This window comes from Nannospalax galili, unplaced genomic scaffold (assembly GCF_000622305.1).
Source record: "Nannospalax galili isolate Female #2095 unplaced genomic scaffold, S.galili_v1.0 scaffold238, whole genome shotgun sequence".
In the NCBI taxonomy this organism is placed as follows: domain Eukaryota; kingdom Metazoa; phylum Chordata; class Mammalia; order Rodentia; family Spalacidae; genus Nannospalax; species Nannospalax galili.
In genome coordinates, this window is record NW_008341888.1 from 2,367,544 (window position 1) to 2,384,425 (window position 16,882).

At 36.9% G+C, this 16,882-nt stretch overlaps 1 long non-coding RNA gene across 4 annotated transcripts in view; it reads left to right on the plus strand.

Moving 5' to 3' along the window:
* The window catches only part of LOC103737834, an 80,448-nt gene extending 74,552 nt beyond the window's left edge, over positions 1-5,896 (plus strand). The window contains exon 7 of one of the 4 annotated variants that reach the window (XR_607417.2): positions 4,619-5,896. This is a non-coding gene — a long non-coding RNA (uncharacterized LOC103737834). The remainder of the gene's footprint in view (positions 1-4,618) is intronic. The other 3 variants (XR_607420.2, XR_607418.2, XR_607419.2) reach the window with 3 other exon arrangements.
* Positions 5,897-16,882: the final 10,986 nt, after the last annotated feature.

Here is a 16,882-nt window from a genome sequence, read left to right on the forward strand (position 1 = left end):
GACAAGGGAGAGTGATGAAGGGACAAATGAAAGCCAAGAATGATTTGAGTACATAAAAAATGTCCTACTGTCCTAAATAAACCCATTTTATGTACTCTTACAAAAAAATAATCACAAACCCAGATTTTGTATACATTTTCCTATAACAAAATAACATTAAAACATTGAATACAGAAACAATCATCAGGACCTGTTAAGACAGAAATTAAATATAAGTGTAAAAGTATAAATCAATACTATTCTTCTCACTGTTTTTGGATTTTTAATAGAAATATTTATTAGTCATGGGGACTGGAGAGATGTCTTAGTGGTTAAGAGCACTGGCTACTCTTGCAGAGGATTGGGTTTGATTTTCAGCACCCACATGGCAGTGAACAACTGTCCATAGCTCCAGTTGCAGGAGAACCAATGCCCTCTTCTGACCTCCCACGGCCATTGCATGACACAGGTCGCTTACATACATGCAGGCAACACACTCATACACATAAGATATAAATAATAAATAAAACATTTTTTAAAAAGAAATATTAGTCATGGTAAGATGTAATTAGTTTTTCTGGTCATTTTAGTTTCATCTTTTTTTTTTTTTGAGCCAGGGTCTTATGTAGCCCAGATTGACTTTGAACTTGCTGTGTAACTGAAGCTAATCTTGAATCTTGACTCTCCTGCCCACTCCCAAGTGTTGGGATTACTGGTATGTGCTATAACGCTCAATTTATTTTGTTATTTTAAGCAAATTAGTACTGAAGTATTAAAATATTAAATCTTAATTTATATTTTCACAAAATAAATCTCAGTAGCAGTAACTCACACAAACATACATACCTTTTAATGAAGAGCGTTGAAGGGAACCATCTTCTTATATTTGCAAGGAACTTACCTACTTTCTGTGTTTACATATCTGCTGAAATAAACTCTTCCTTCATCCCCTTCTCCCACACCTATACACATTTTTCTACTTGCTTGTTTAATCCAACAATGGCTGTAGCATTCATAAAAGAAGTCCTCAACATCCTGATATGCTCCAAGTATAGCTACTTTTTCCCTAATTTTTAGATTTATTGATTTTTATTATATGTATGAGTATTTTGCTTGCATGTATGTACATTTACTACAAGTGTGCAATGCCCACAGAGGCCAAGGGAAGGCATCAGATCCTGGAATTACAGACGATTGTTAGCTGCCGTGGGTGCTTGGAACTGAACCCAGGTGCTCTACAAGAGCAGCCAGTGCTTTTAACTGCTGAGCTTTTAACTGACTGCTCTTAAAAGTAGTCTCCATTGTCTTTCTTTGAATTGACCATGACTGGGGTTTTTTTTTTTTTCTATTTGAGGCTGGATGGACCTCTGGCTTCCACATACTGGTTTACACACGTGCACATGCACCAGCATACATATATCACACGTATGCATACAACACACACATATACAGAAAGATAAGGGTAATAATAATAATAATAATAATAATAATAATAACAAAAACGACCTCTAGAGTTGTTAGTATGTTGCATATATGTTCATATATGCAAAAGTTAAAACACAGTAAGTGCTACAAGTACAATATTACTTCTGCTTATTACTAATACAAATAAGAAGAAAAAGAAAATTATCCAAAGGGCTCCAGTCACAAGTGCTTTTGTTCATGAATCGTTTAAATTCCCATACCTGCAATTACTAGGGGTGCATGTTTTATTTTAAAAGTCTTACCTGGTCGAGCATGGTGGCACATGCCTTTAATCCCAGCACTCAGGAGGCAAAGGAAGGGGGATCTTTGTGAATTCAAGGCCAGCCTGGTCTACATGGTGAGTTCCAGGCCAGCCAGGGCTACAGGGAGACCCTGTCTCATAAAGACACCCCCCAAAATGTTTTACCTGTTGCTTTTTGCATTGGCTGTGGTTATTATTTTGTTTAGGGAAAAAGTCTTTCACCTCTTTGTCAGAAGTATTTGTGATGCATTGTTTACAAATAATATTGTTCAATTTCAAGTATACAATAGCCATAACTACAAGTCTTGGATCTCCTAAATTATGCCAATATTAGTCTTCCGTGACCATATTTGCACTTTGTGCCATTTTGTTCAAGAAAGCATTCCTCCCTTTAGTCTGTGGCTCAAACTACTGTGTTTACTTTGTTCATCATCGAATCTTCTGTCTCAGTATTTTCTCACAAAATAAATTCTTAATTTTTGGTTTGGAAACACTTTGGAAAAAATAAAGCAGACTGTTTTTTCTGCAGTTTTACAACTCATGGCTATTTTAATTGAAAATAAGTCTTGTACTTTTTTCATCATCCTGCTAATGGTCTTCTTGTACATAAAACAAATCTAGCTCCATACTTACTTTGTCCATGAGAAGTAAATTCTTTCATCTTCTTTATAGGATAGGTGATCATTCTTAAGAAACTCTTCCAACATTTGGTGATGATGTATTGACTGTCATGGCTACTTTTCTACTACTTTTCTGTGGCTATTGTCTCTTGCTTCTTTACTTGTTTGAATCCTACTGATAATTTTTTTTACATCTAAACCTTTCTGAACCTGTCCAAATACCTAAAGACTAATTTATATCAAACTACATGCCTGCTGCTGTCTCCTCATAGCAGTCCAGCTCAGTTAACTGTGTTATCACTATGAAATTAAAATTTTATTTTGTTTGTGTATGTGTTTGTGTCTGTGTGTGTGTGCAGGTGCCCTTGGAGGCCAAAAGAGAGTGTCAGACCTTCTGGAGCTGGAGTTACAGGCAGTTGTGAGATGCCTGAAATGAGTGTTGGGAAGCAAACTCAGGTCCTCTGGAAGAGCGGCAAATGCTCTTAATCGCTGAGCCATCTCTCCAGCTCTCACTATGTAATTATTTCAAAAACTTAGTATGTATATTTGAGGGTCAACTTCTTTTTTAAAAAAATTGAATTTTTGTGCATTTTATGCAATGGATCTTGATCATATTTAGGCCCCCTCCCTTGTTTGCACTCCCCCAAAACCCTCCTACCAGATTTCATGCATTCTATCACATATGTTAAGACCTATTGATTTATGGCCCAAAATGTTCCTCAGTGTGAGTCCATGCAGTGGACCCCGGTCAGCCTATCTAGCATCACTCCCTTAATAAAGACCAATCCTCCCTCATCCAGCAGTGACTGACTGTCAATAGTTCCTGGGCTAAGATTGGGGTTTCTTACCCATTTCTCTAGTTCTATGCTGCATTTTTTGTTGGTTTACAACTTCTAGATAGTAAAATGATCTCTGCAGTGAGAAAAATTTTAGACGTATTATCTTACATACTTGTGTTTTGTGGCAAGAGCAGCTAAAATATACTTATTCAATAAAAATCTCAAATACGATACAGTTTTATTTACTGTAATCCTCTTGCTGTACATTAAGTCTCTAGACTTGCTCCTCCTACAAAGCTGCTACTTCGGTATTCCGTTAGAACTACTCTGCACTTGCAGTGAATGTTTCCTTTCAGAGTAACTGTGATGGTCCACCCTGCTACTTCCTTTTGCTTCCTAGCTTCATCCATGCCTTGACAGCACACAGAGAGTACACTAATGCTGTCTTTAGGGAAACCTGAAAAACCTAGTCCCTGCCTAGGACAGGGGATTTTGGGTCGGATGTCTGTCTCAGCTCAAAGACAAGCTTATAACTTTTAAAAAGTAACCTATATGTGAAATACTGTTTTTAAAAGAATAACATGAGTGCTGGGCATGGTGACATACACCTGCAATTCTAGCTCTTAGAAAGATTGATGCAGTAGGATTGCAAGTTCCAGGCCACCCTGTGCTACATGGCAAGAACTTGTCTCTAAAAAAAAAAAAAAAAAAAAAAAAAAAACAGACAAGTGTATCACTTCTCAGATTTTCTGCTGTTTCCAGTATTCCTGAGTCTCTGAAGCCCATTTGGCTTCATATCTTGGTTTCTGATCCTCAACTGAGATCTACCTGAGTGACCCATTCATTTCTTTGGGCAATAGTGTCTAGGTTTCCTTCAGACTTGATGTTTGGCATTTCTTGCCCAGACCTACATACCATACACAATTACAGGTAAGGGGCTGTCTTGATTTTTTTCCCCCCATCTGTCTGGTTTGCCTTAAAAAATTTTTTTATTGAGCTTTTAAAATTTCGTATAACATTCCCCACTCAAATCCAGACCCCCTTCCCTATCCATGCCTCCCCCATTGTCTTTTTTTTTCGTAAACATGTGAATTAATTAGAAGCTTGAACACACTGCACAAAAGGAGGAGAATACTAACCTAAATGGGGATATGTAAGCTAACTGCTAGATACAAGAGAGCTAGACTCAATCTACCTGTTCCATTAGGCTTTTCTCCTCATAGACCCACTGCAGCACCTCCAGCGTCAGTGTAACTATCTCTCAGAAAATAAAACTGGGAAATCTTTGGACTGGCTTCCTTATAAACATTACAAATGCTATACAATTTAAAACATTTAGGATATGCACATCTTAAGGAAATTTGAAAGCCGGTATTTCTAGAAACTTGTACTAAGGGAGGTATTAGAGGAGTGGTCCCGTTCATTCCACAGTATATGTTAGGATATTTTCTCAATTGGAATGAAATGATTATTCATGACTTCTATCATCTCATAACATTTGTTTTTTTCCTCAGGTATTTCTGACCAGAGCTGCCATGATTAGCTTGTCAAGAGGAATAGCCAGTCAGCATGTCAACATTCCAACAGCTTCCCCAGAAACTGGCCACAAGCCAAAGTCCCAAAAGCAAGTGGACATTGAGCATCATTTCTTCATCCTCCCATAAATGGTGGTTCCCTAGTAGTATGTTAAGTAAATAAGGAAAGACCTTAGTAGGTCCCATCCTCTATTACCTAATTCAGAAACAAGAGGAAGCTGGGCATGGTGGCATATTCCTTTAGTCCCAGAACCCAGGAAGCAGATCAAGGACAACCTGTTCTACGTACTGTGTTCCAGGCCAGTTGGGGCTACATGGAGACCCTGCCTCAAAAAACAAAGATAAAACCAAACAGACACAAGAGGAATGTAGGAAACAGGGTGTCTTACAGGGCAAAATGGAGAATATCTCAGTCACCATGGAAAATAGATTGCAATGGGTCAGATACAATGTAAAAGGAAATGTGTGTAGGGTTGAGTCATAAGGAAAACTTGGAAAAAAGTACATCAGTATAGTAAATATCTAAATCATTATAAAATACACAAATATTTCTTACCTGCTACTCATAAGAGGAAATATTCTACATTAATAGATTTTGGTTTTGTTTTTTGGGGACACGATCTCCCTGCAGCCCCAGCTGGCCTAGAACTTGCTATGTAGACTCAGTCTCTCAGATCTGTGTGATTCTGCCTTCTGAGGGCTGAGATTCAAGTCATATATCACCACACCCAGTTAGTAGTAGATTTTTAAATGGAAGATTTAAGTTGATACTTTGTAGAACTTGGGCAATTGTTGTAGATATACTAACACTCCTTTTTTCTCTATGATTTTTTTCTCCCAGTTCATTGTCCTAATAGTATTAAGCCTTCTTTATAGACTGTTTTTCTGATAACACTGTAGCTCTAGAAATGCCACATTCATTCAGAAAATGCTCTTTTATGAGACAGAGATACAGAATGTAAACTACATCAGCTTTAATTCAGAATTTTACTTTTTGTCCAAGCTTTCAAATAATAGGACTGATGTTATAGTCTCATAAGCTCTGTCGATTTGATAGGAATTGGCTATTAGTTTTAAATGTTAAAGAGAATAATGAATTTTTGAGTTGATACATGTTACTTTGGTTTAATGATGATCCTTCAGAGGTAATATTTGTGACACTTTTTAGAGTGATACTGTTATTTATAGTATAATGTTATTTGTGCATTGTAGAGTTTTGCCATTTTTATATTTTAATTATTATTTTTATTTTATGTATGAGTGATTTGCCTACATGTACGTAAGTGCAATACCCACAGAGGTCAGAAAAGAATGCTGTATTCCCTGGAACTAAAGTTATATATGGCTCTTAGTTGCCATGGGTGTGCTAGAAATGGAACCCAGGTCCTCCAGAAGAACAGCAAGTGTTCTTAACAGCTGTGTCATCTTTCCAGCCCTATATAACTTTGTCATTAAGGTGTATTAGATTGGTGGACTAGAACTTCCAGGTAAAATGGTGGAGTAAAAGCTGCATCTGAGCCAGTGGATAAAAAAGATAAAATAAAAATATAATAATTCCTATTTATACAAAAAGACTAAAGGATTCTACATATTAATAGAACAATTCATCAGGAAAATTAGAATATTTTAACATTATGCACCAAATTATCTGGGCTCCTAATTTCATAAAGCAAACACTAAAAGGCATGAAATGCCAGATAATATAATAGTAAAAGACTTTGATACTCCTATCTTAGTTAGCTATTTCAAACTGAAAATCATCAAAGAAACATCAGGTAAACTACAGCATATATCAACTGTATTTTACAGATAGATATAGAATAGTTCATCCAATAGATAGGGAATACACATTCTTCTCAGCAGCATATGAGACTTTAAAATATCATCACATTATAGGCCACAGAGAAAGACTTAAAAAATATAAAAAACTGAAGTAATGGGGCTGGAGAGATGGCTCAGCAGTTAAGAGCACTGACTGCTCTTGCAGAGGACCCAGGTTCAATTCCCAGCACCCACATGGTGGCTACGAACCGTCCTTAACTCCAGTTCCAGGGTAATCTGAAGCCCTCTTCTGACCCCGCGGTATTGCACAACATGGGTGCACTCACATACATACAGGCAATACACTCATACAATTGCATTTTATCAGAAAATAGTAGAATCAAACACAAATACTTGGTGCTCAGGAATACATTTTGGATGAACAGTGAGTCACTGAAGAAACCAGGAAGGAATTTTTAAATAAAAAATCCTAGAAATCAATGAAAATGGTAACACAAGCTACCACACCTTATAAAATAATAAAGGTGGTTTTAAGGGGAAGGATTATAACAACGAGTGCTCACATTAAAAAAAATCAGTGAGATTGCAAATAAATAGCCTAATTATGCTCCTTGAAATTCTAGAAAAAGAAGAAGGCAAATCCAAATACATTAAATGGGAAGAAATAATAAACATTAGGAATTAATAAAATTGAGACTAAAAGAACAATGTATAGAACCAAGCAAAGATTTAGTTATTTGAAAAGATAAATAAGATTGACAAACTAATCTAAAAATAAATAAGATTGTCGAACTAATCTAAACAGAGAGAAAATCTAAATAAATAAAATTGGATGTGAAAAGGAAGCTATTATAGGATAGTCTAATGAAATCTAGAGGGTCATTAGAAAAGATTTTGAAAACTTATATTCCAAAGACCTGGAGCTGGGGATGTAGCTCAATGGTAGAGTGCTTGTCTAGCAGTCTGAAAGTCCTGGATTTTATTTCTAACACTCCCCCCAAAAGCTGGAAAACTTGGAAGAAATGGATATAGTCCTAAACCCATATGACCTGCCAAAATTAAATCAAGAAGATATGAATAACTTAAAGAAAACCTTAGACTACAGCTAGATATGGTGGTGTATGCCTTTAATTCCAGCATTCTGGAGGTAGAGGTAGGTAGATCTCTGTGAAATAGAGGCTAGACTGATTTACATAGTGAGTTTTAGGCTGGCTGTGGTTACAGGGAGATCCTGTCTCAACAAACGAACAAACAAAAGCAAAACAAAACCCCATTAAACCAAAAAAAACAATGATATGGAATCAGGAATTAAAATTTTCCCATATATAAAACACAAGGTCTGGCTGGATTCACTACTGAATTCTAACAAAACTTTAAGAAAGTCTTAATATCAATACTTCTCTTTTTTCTTTTCACCAGTTCTTCTCAAACATTTCCACAAAACAGAAATGGAAGAAACACTGAAGAAGTCATTCTATGAAGTTAATGTTATCCTGAAATCACACTTCATTAGTGAACACAGATGCAAAAGTTCTCAACAAAATGCATGCAAATACCTTGAGAAGAACATACATGTGCTGAATAGCTTTAGTTGTCAACTTGGCACACCTTGGTAGATGGAACCTCAATTGGAAAATTTCCTACATTGGATTGGCCTGTGGCCATATATGTGGGGTATTTTCTTGACTTTTGGGTGATGTGGGGAGAGACCAGCCCATTGTGGATGGTGCCACCCCTGGGCAGATTGTTCTGTATTGTATAAGAAAGCAGGCTGAGCATGAGCCAGGGGAGCAATCCAGTAAGCAGTGTTCCTCCAAAGCCTGTGCTCCAGCTCCTGCCTCCAGGTTCCTGCCCTGAGTTCCTACTTTGGGTTCCCTGATGAACTGTGATCTGGGAGATATAAGGCAAATAAACCCTTTCTTCCCCAAGTTGGTATTGGTCAGAGTATTTTGTCACAGCAATGTAGAAACAAACTTGAACAATATATCATCACCAAGTTGGTTTCATCACAAGGATTCAAATTGGTTTAAAGCACACGTCAATAAATGCAATGCACCATATAAACTTTACAGACGTTATGGTAAGGGAAATAAACCCATTAGAAAAATAGAAATACTGTATGATTTCACTAAGATAAATATCTGAAGTAGTCAAATTCATAAAAGCTAATTATTCATATAATGGTGGTTACAAGTGTCTTAGTGATGGAGAAAAGCAGGTATTTTGATTTTTATTATTTTATTTATTATTATTTTATGTATATGAGTACATTGCCTGCATGTAAGTGTACCTGTGTCGTACAATACCTGCAGAGGTCAGAAGTGGGTGTTGGATCCCCTCAACCTGGAGTTACGGATGGTGCTTAGCCATCATGTGGGTATTGAGAATCGAACCCAGGTCTTCTGAATGGTCAGCCAGAGCTTGTAATCGCTCAGCCATCTCTCCAGACCCCTTTTTTGTTTGTTTTTTATTTGTTTGTTTGTTTTTTTTACAGAGTATAGAGATTTACCTTTTCAAGATGAAGAAATTCTAGAGATCCATTTCCCAATAATGTGACTATAGTTAACATTACTAAATTATTACTACATTTAAAAATCTTAGTATTGAGGGAGAAGGTGGAAATGAAGTTTCATTCGTAGCTAAGGAGCTGTTGGCATTTGATAACTTCTGGGAGAGGAAGAGTCAGTTTTCTTTAGTGGTGTAGTCAGTAGTAGGTCTACCACACTCCAAGGCAGGTTCCACACTCAAGTATTTGGGCAACATAAGTTGGACTTGAGGAGAGAAAAAACATGAACACAAAGTTGGGTGGGCATGGTGTATCTGGGAGGAGTTGGGGAAAGGGGATAAGACCAAAATAGATTGTATGAAACAAAGAATTAACAAAATAGTTTTCAAAAATCATAAAGTATTTTACACTCCTGTACACACAAAATATTTGACTCTGACCTAAGAACAAAATGAAGAGATTGGAAAAATGGGTTAAAAAATCAAATCATGTTGTTATGTGACTTTTCCTGGGTAGATATTAATAAATGTCTGTTCATCCTATGTAGGGCACTACCTACAAATGAAACAAATGATTCAGCCCAAGTCCAGCCTGGTGAATCAATGTATTTATTGGAGTTATTTATAGGAACAATGTTGACTTGGGCAGCTGCATCACTGAAAACTCAAACCTCAGCATAGGTGAGTCAGGCAGTTGATTCACTGAAAAGTCCCACCTCAACATGGGTGACCAATAACAGAAGCTGCATCACTGGAGTTCCACGGTCAGTCAACCTTCTGCTTCCTGTATTCTCTAGAACCTTTCAAGACCACCTCCAGATGAGAGACAGGAATGAGGGACTAGATGGTGGAATCTTGTGGGGGTCTGGTGCCCTTCCTTCTAAGAAGTAATGTTAACAGTCCAATTATGATTGTCATTGACCTAGTTATTACTGTATTATTTTTGCTTATTTTGTTACCATGATTGTGAGGCCAGCGTATTCTATAGGTTATCATAGCACTCTGGGTTTGATGATGGTGATAGTCTTGTTATGCTTGGAGGAAACAGCCATGCCACAACACATGTGCTGCACTGAGGTGTAATTGACAGATAAAAGTTATGTGTATTTAAAATGTACAATTTTTTCACAGTGTTGGGGTTGGGGCCCGGGACCTCATGAGTGCTAGCCACACCCAGCCCTCAGTGTGATGTTTTGATATACATTATGAAATAATCAATGTAACCAAGCTAACTAACATATACATCACTTCACACAGTTTGCATTTTGGGTGAGGGAAAACTAAGAGACTTACTTTAGATACAAATATGTGAATAGATTCAAAGTGAAAGAATGGAAAAGTACATATCATGTAAATAGCAGCTGAATGAAAATTGAAGCAGAGACATATCAGTGTCAGAAAAAATAGGTAAAAAATTCTTAAGAGATAAAAAGGACATTATAGATTGATAGAAGTTCAGTCCATCAAGAATATATAGTAATTACACACGTGCACAGCAAATAGCAGCATAGTAACATACCTGAAAGAAATGGACCAGCTGCCCAGAACTTCTGGCTGTGCTGACTGATGGAGGGCTTGTCTGGACAAAGCCAATATTCAAAGATTGGAGTGCATCCCTGCTCTTTCAGTGCCATACACATCAATGTAAGGCAACAAAAACTAAAAGGATATAGCTATAATACTGAAAAATTACAGAATAATTTCCCACTAGATTATCTCAAAGTCATGGAAACATTTGAATTGCCTGATAAAGAAGTCAAAATAATTTGTAACTAAGTTCAGGGAACTTCAAGAAGATATATAAACAGTTTAACAACATCAAGAAAGCAATAAACAAAAATGACCAGAATAAGAAATTCAATGGAGAGATTGAAATTATATGTAAAAATCAAACAAATGAGCTAAAAATAATATATAGTAAAACGGAAAATTGCAATATAGAGTATCAACAGCCAAATTAATCAAGGATTTCTGAGACATTATCAAAAGAACAAATGCTCAAGCTACAGAAATTCAAGAAGAAGACTGGGAAAAAGTATTATAAAATGTATTTGAAGAAATAGTAGCAGAAAATATTTCACACCCAGGGAACAGCACAAATATCTAGGTCAGAGGTCTATAATGAAAGTAAATTCAATATAGACCTCACAAAGACATGTTATAATCAAACTCTTAAAGATACTGAGTGAGAGGAAAGAAACAAATTACATAGTGGGTTCTCAGTAGGAACTTTACACACCAGGAGAGACCATGATGATATATTCAAAGTGCAATTAACAAAAATAAAACACCTCACTGAAAAAGTACATAATCAAATTCTTAATATTTCAATACTAGCAGTGAGTGACTCACAGCTTTAATATGAAGACTGAACTATTAAATACATAGTAACTACAAGAATTTAATAGATAACAGATTCAATTGTGACATAAAACATCAAATGGAGAAATGTGATCAAGTAAGAGTGTAGAATTTGTATGTGATCAAAAATAGGTGGCACCAGTTTAAAATAGCCTCTTATAACCATATCTTCTTTTTCAATAATTTGTTTAATATCTCAGTTTTATATAATTTTTAGTTTTCCAAATATTAATTAATTTACTTATTTTGAGGCAGGATCTCATTACGTAGCTCTGGCTGTCCTGGAACTCACTATGTAGACCAGGCTGGACTGGAAACCACAGTGATCCACGTGCTTCTGCCTCCCAAGTGCTGGGATTAAAGGCCTGTGCCCAGCTTCAATATATATATATATTTGGTGTTTTGAGACAGGGTCTCCCTGTAGTCCCAGCTGGCCTGGAACTTGCTATTTAGACCAGCCTAGCATCAAACGCACAGAGAGCCACCTGCCTCTGCCTCCCGAGTGCTAGGAGGATGCCCTCCAAGTGCACCACCATGCCTGGCAGCAATATAATTTTTAAATTAAGAAAAAGGTTTTCCAAGAAATGCTATAAATAGGTCCATGCTTGCATATAACAAAAATCCTAACCAGGTGTGATGGTGCACACTTGGGAGGCAAAAGCAGGTTGGTCTCTGTGAGTTCCAAGCCAGCGTGGTCTATGTAGCAAGTTCCAGGTCAGCCACAGCTATAGAATGAGATTCTATCTCAAAACAACAACAGCAGTTAACAATGGTCTCAATAAAAATCCTGTGCATTTCTTTCAGCAGTTAAAAATGGAAAAAACTATTACAGGTCTTCTGAAGAATAACATAGTTGAGTATAAATCCTATCCTCATTTGGAATATCAGATGTCTATAGTGCATCTTTACAAATACTACATAAATAATGTGTAATAGACTAGCAGTGCTGGTTCAGGCAACCCATATTTAAATATCACGTAAAATGAATTTCACTTGACAGAACTTTCTAGTTCAATTTGTAATGTTACAAATAGCAACATACACATAATTCTGAAGTGATTATTTATGCTATAGATATATGCATTTATGTAGAATATAAATAATATTTGCTTTAGATTAAGGTGCTTTGACTCTTTGAGGATGCTAAAAATATTTATCACCAAGTACTTTTTGAAACCTCTGTTAGCTGAGATGGGTCACAGAATATTTTTGGCAAAGCTATGATGATAGTGAGTGGGGCATAGTCCATATGTTTCACCAGATTTATATAAAGATTAAATTTAAAAATTGTTTTATACATAAATTTGTATTTACGTATATACAAGGTAGGCAATGATGGGTTTCATACAGACACTTTAATATGAGTATATCATGAACTTTACTCTGTCCTTCCTTGCCTTCCTCCTACTGGTCCTGTTATTTCCCCAGACTCATTTCTAATTTTTGGTCATTTATATATAACATGAATAATTTTATAATTTTTATAAAAACTAGGATCCACAAATGAGAAGAAACATATTTGTCTTTCTGCATCTGACCATTTTTTCACAATATGATATCCCCCTTCATGTACATTTTCTTGAAAATAAAATAATTTCATGTCTTCATGTAGCTGAATGAAACTTGATTTTATATATATATATGATATATATCATATATATCACATTTTTAATCCAGTCACCTGATGATGAACACTTAAGTTGATTCCATAACTAGGTTATTATAAATAGTGCTGCAATATCTATATCTATATATTTATATCTAACTATCTATCTATCATCTATCTATCATCTATCTATATGTCTATCTATCTATCATCTATCTATCATCTATCATCTATTTATCTCTCTATCATCTATCTATCTATCTATCTATCTATCTATCTATGTATCTATCTATGTAAGCATCTCTGTGATGTACTGATTTCAGTTCCTTCTGGAATATATGCAGGAGTAATATGGCTGGGTCATATAACAGTTCTAGCTTTAATTTTCTTTAATAGTTTTGAGTTTTTGTGCATTTCATACAATAGCTCTTAATCAAATTTAATGCTCCCATCCATGCTCCTCCAAAGCTCCTGCTCCCCACTGGACCTCATGCATTCTGTCATATATATTAAGTTCTATCTGGTCAAGCATTTGTGTCCAGATGTCCTTCAGGGAAAGTTCGTCCACTGGAGTCTAATCAGTTTATCTAGAGATCTTAATGAATATCTCTACTCTCCCTCGCCCAGCAGTAATCAGTTGCCAAAAGTTCCCAGGCTAAGACTGTGACCCGCCACCCATTTCCCTCACTCCATGTTTGGCCCTTGTCCAAATGAGTCAGCATGCACCTTGTGTACAATGCCACCACTGCTGCAAGTTTACATGAACAGGCTTCCATTGGCCTGAAAGCCTGTTTCCCTATGTTCATTCACCAACTCTGGTTCTTACTATCTTTCCACCCCCTCTTCCACAAAGGTCCCTGAGCCATGGGTGGGTGAGGTTTAACATAGGAGTCCTATCCTGGGACACACACTCAGCAGTCTCTTATTCTCTTAAACTTAGCCAGTTGTGGCCTTCTGTGTCCACACACTCTGCTGTATAAGGAAGCTTCACCGGTGAGAGTTGAGGCATGCACTATTCTCTCCATCCCCTGTTCTGCTATGTTCCATGAACTTTAGGTGTTTCACTCTAGATGTGTCACCTAGGGTTGGGCATCTCTTAGATGTATATTCTCTGTATGTGACCAGTTGTGGAACTCTGTAATAGCCTCCATATGTTGCATAAAGAGGCTTCTTTGATTAGTGCTATAAGGCACACTTGTCTGTAAATATAAGTATCCATATTTAGCATGTAGTTAGAAACTTCATTTGTCTAGAGATATGATAGAGATAAAGGATTGTCTAAGATCTATGACTTCTCCAACAGTGTATATTTGGCCATAATTACAGTGCCCCCCCTGAGTTCTCTCTGATTGAGAGGGCTTTAAGTACAATTAGATAGCTGTTGATTATACCCCCTCCCCCCAGATAACAGTGTTGCTACTACACCAATAGAAGTAGTTTACTGTACCAGCCATTGTGGTTATTAGGCTTTAGAGCTTGGTTGTACTGTTAGTTGATTTTATCCTTTAGCAGCTTGCATGGTATCCTCTAAAACTATGAAAGCTAGTCTTCAGGCAGATGGCTTACAGGTAGGCTCCAACTCCATTGCTCCAAGTCCTGTGTCCGAAGTATATCCTGTCTTCAGGAGTAGGGACATACCTTCAAGTTCTGGGAGATAATCAAGGGCTTGGGCAATAGCCCATGTTATTTTGGGAGTCTCTTGGACTACTCTGAACAACAACTTGAAGGGAGGTCTCTCTTGTTTGGCACTATACTCTTTGCCATTTAGCCCCCAGGTGTACAGATGGCATTTAATGTTTAGACAACATATGCATTTTCTCTGGGGGTTCCCAAGTCAACACATTTCCCTTTGGCTTCCCACACCATCCAAACTCCATTCATATCCCTCCTCTCTCCACCCATCCAACCTCCCTCCTCTCTCCCCAGTTCAAGCACCCACATTTCCCCCTCCCTCCCCCCAACAACACCCACCTCCCACCATTCCACCTCTCCTAAGTTCCCTCCCCCTAAACCCATGATCACTTGCATCCCCCATCCCCTCTCAGCTGAACCCCCTCCGTAACACCCCGTAACATCTGTTCCCTCTTTTGGGCTCCTTCTTTTCCTTTACCCCCATGATTCCTTTCCATTTTCCTGGCTCCTGCTGTTGTCATGATATATACTCACATATGAGGGATTGGTACTGCGATCTGAAAATGAGGCTGGATATACATCACTTACTTTTCTAAGTCTGTGTTACTTCACAGTATAATAGTTCTAGTTCCATTCATTTACCTGAAAATCTCATAATTTCATCTTTTCTTATTGCTGAGTAGAACTCTGTTGTGTAAATGTATCACATTATCATTAATCCATTTGTCAGCTGAGGGACATTTAGGTTGTTTCCATTTCTTAGCTAGTGTGAAAAGAGCAGCAACAAACAGGGATGTACAGGTACCTTTACAGTAGGAAGAGTCCTTTGGGTATATGCTAAATTTTGGTATAACTGAATCATACGCTAGATTCATGTTTAGTTTTTTTAAGAGTTCTCCACACTGCTTTCCGTAGTGATTGTATTTCCACCAGCAAAGAATGAGCATGCCCCTTTCTCCACATCCTTTCCAGAGTTTGGTGTCTTGTTCTCTTGATCTTAGCCAGTCTGACTGGGGTAAAATGGAATCTTAAAGTGGTTTTGATTTGCATTTCTCTAAGTACTATGGATGTTGAGCACTTTGAAAGGTGTTTTGTAGCCATTTTTTATTTCTTTGTTGAGAACTCTCTGTTCAGATCTTTATATTGGGTCGTTTATTGGCCCATCTTTATATCGGTTTTCTTATTTAATTATTTCTTTGTTTTTTGAGCTCTTTGTATATTGTTTATATTAATCCTCTGTTGGATGTGTAGCAGGTAAAGATTTTCTGCCACTACATGGGTTTTTTTCTTCATTTCCTGGGTTGTTTCTTTTGTTATACAGAAGCTTTTAAGTTTAATGAGGACCCACTTGCTGATTTCTGACCTTACTGACTAAGCAACTGATGTCTGATTTAGAAACTCCTTTCCTACACCTATATTTTATAGTGTACTGCCCACATTTTCTTCTAGCAACTTCAACGTTTTGGGTTTTATCTTGAGGTCTTTGATTCATTTGGAGTTGACTTTTGTGCAGGGTGAAAGATGAGGCTCCAATTTCATTCTTTTATTGGTAGAGATCCAGTTTGCCAACACTATTTGTTGAAGATGCTGTCTTTCCTCCATTGTGTGTTCTTGGCACTTTTGTCAAATACCAGGTGGCTGAAATTACCTGAACTCATGTTTGGGTTATCTATTGTGTTCCATTGATCGGTGTGTCTGTTTCTGTGCCAGTATAATGCTGTTTTTATGACTGTAACTCTGTAATACAGTTTGATATCTGGTATGATGATCCCCCACCGACATTGCTTTTTATGCCCAAGAGTGTTTAGGCTATTTGGGGTCTTTTGTGAATCTATATGAATTTTAAAATGGTGATTTTCTAGCTCTGTGAAGAGCATCATGAGTATTTTGATTGACGTTGCACTGAATCTATGTATTGCTTTTGATAAGATGGCCATTTTCATGATATGTATTCTACCACTTCAAAAGCACAGTAGGTCCTTCCATCTCCTGGTATCTTCCTTCATCTCTTTCTTTAAATTTTTCATTGTAGAGAACTTTAATGTCTTTTGTTAGGTTTGTTACTAAATATTTTAATTTTTTTGAGGCTGGTGTGAAAGGGAGTGTTTCCTTGAATGGCTTTTGTGAGTGCTTATTATTATATAGAAAGGCTACAGATTTTTGTAGTTTATTTTGTAACTTTCCACTTTACTGAAAGTATTAATCATTTCCAGCAGTTTTTCTGTTAGAATTTCTGGGATTTCTTATGTGTAATATCGTATTGTCTGTAAATTTGACCTCTTCTTTTCCAATTAGTACTCCTTTAATTTTCTTCTCTTGTCTTATTGCTCTAGCAAGAGTTTCAAGCACTATGTTGA